General features: G+C 36.2%; 1 protein-coding gene across 1 annotated transcript in view; it reads right to left on the bottom strand.

The window, feature by feature from the left end:
• Nucleotides 1-586, bottom strand: part of LOC107862616 (E3 ubiquitin-protein ligase RGLG2) — a 7539-nt gene extending 6953 nt beyond the window's left edge. The window contains exon 1 of the mRNA XM_016708248.2: nucleotides 294-586. The gene's annotated coding sequence lies outside the window, so the exon portion shown is untranslated. The remainder of the gene's footprint in view (nucleotides 1-293) is intronic.
• Between the last annotated feature and the right edge of the window lie 1651 nt (nucleotides 587-2237).

Genomic DNA, 2237 nt, shown 5'->3' with positions numbered 1-2237 from the left:
AAAATATATGAATCCAAAATTAAGCGAAGAAACACTTGAATATAAAGTCAAAACGTGTCTGGTTTCTCTAATTATCTGTCAAAAGACTTCAACACCTTTACGCAAACACCCAAAAAGTCAAAAACAAAGAAAAACACTACGTATAATCAGAACAACTATTCCAAGAGATACTGCAATTAAAAAACCCAATGTACTCAAATCTTGAAATAAAACAACAAAATGGGCCGTCCCCCTCCCAATTCAAACAATAAATTAACGCAGAACAAGAAAAGAATCAAGAGATTATACTCCACCTGTTCAAGTGGCGCCCAGTTTTTGCTGCATTACTTGAGATTCTATCAGTCTCTGTGCGTACAAGAATCGGTGGAGGGGGGCTAGGGGGGAAGTAGGTTAGACAATGAAGCTTTTTCTATGTTTATTGTTTATGCTTTTACGAGTGGACCTACCGATTGTTTTTCTCTTATTCTGTAGCGTACGTCTCTCATGTAATTTCTCTGAAACTTCTCTTACAAATTATACAATTTTTGTAGCTACATAGGATAACTCCCAACTACAACACATCACGACATGTTTGGTCTATTTATATACTCCATCCTCTTTACATTTTAATTTACTTCTATACTAAAAATAAATAAAATAGAGAAGCAGTTTTCGATTACTCTCGCTTAGGATAAATAATAATGAAATTAATAAATAAATAAAAAATATAAAAGCACACGATAAAAATGAGATAATATATCGCTAGATAATACTAATGAAAATAAAGCATTCACATGGTAATACTATAAACTTTTTATTTGAAATCGAAAGTCATTGCTAGCTCTTTGAACGAAGACGTTCTTGGGCCGCAGGAAGAGCATCTCTCTCTGTCTATTGGTTCACCTTTAGATCTTCGTATAGATCTAAAGAAGATGCCCATGAGCATTGGCGTGAGCAGCTAAGCTAAGGTCGGAAAGGAAGAATGGGTGGCTACCTATTTCCTCAGCCGATAAGAGAATCTGTCTTCAGCACAGATCAAGGCTTGTCGAAGATAAGTATCAAGTCCTCTATCGCTGGAATTTCGAAGATTGAGGAGTGGCAACTCTGAATAAATTCCAGAACCTACTCCCGGGTAGTCTTTGACTACCTCTTTCCCCTGGCCCGGCTGGCTCTCCTACCTGGGATCCCTTCTCCTTGGAGAACTGCCACTCAAGACTGTTGGATCACTCATCAATGTCTATGTGGATTAGTACAATTCATTATTTATTGGCATATTCAGGATTCCAAGAGAGACTGGGTCTGGTTTTTCAACCCGATCCATGTATGTAATGGAATAGAGCGCTCTCAGACTTCTTACGGTAAGGCCAATGCACCAGCCAACCAGTGTGGTGGCGAACACGCTGTGCTCTAAGCTAAGCTGTTTACCTTGTAGACGGAGGAGATATAGAAAGTGTGCCGTGCTTGATTCAGTGATTTCCGAAAGCTCCCACTATGACTAAAAAGCTCCCAATAGGCCACGTAGCAGCTTAAGCTTATATTATAATAAAGTAAGTAGGAAGGAGTGAAAGCTACTCGACCAGACGGGAGAGGCGACCAAAGGAAGCTGGTTCACCTTCTCTCCTCCCTTACAACATAGGTCGTTCCAATCCCGGATGAAAATATTCCAAAACGGAATTGGAAATCTTTATTGGACTAGACAACATTAAAACACCACGAATAAGCAATTACAGGCGTAGATACAAATAAAAACATTCTTACCTACTAATATGAACGAACTTCTACCCACTAACTCTCTATCTCAATCCGAGTCCTCCACATCTTCTTATCAAGGATCATGTTCTCCGTAAAATGTAAGTGCTCATGTCTAATCACCTCCCATCGTAAGTTTTATAGTAAATTTTTTTCATACTGATCTTAGTGTTAATAACTACCATCACCATAAGGCTCGTTGTCTCAATTTATATGAGAGTTAATTTAACTTGACACGATTAAGAAGAAAAAAAGATCTATTAAAATATATGGTCTAAATTAAAGATAAGATATCTATATGACCATAAATTATTTCATTAAAGATAAAAATAGACATTTTAATTAAATGTGCTAGCTTTTTTTTAGATTAACTAAAAAAAAAAACACCTCATTTAAATTGAAAAAGAGGAAATAGTATTTAAATTGTATTGACTATATTATTTTAACAGTTAAGAAAATCATAAAGAGATACGTAGTAAAATTCAATTAACACATATGGAATAACTCTA

Source organism: Capsicum annuum, chromosome 3 (genome assembly GCF_002878395.1).
Source record: "Capsicum annuum cultivar UCD-10X-F1 chromosome 3, UCD10Xv1.1, whole genome shotgun sequence".
Lineage (NCBI taxonomy): Eukaryota > Viridiplantae > Streptophyta > Magnoliopsida > Solanales > Solanaceae > Capsicum > Capsicum annuum.
This window is presented reverse-complemented; position numbering and strand designations above follow the sequence as displayed.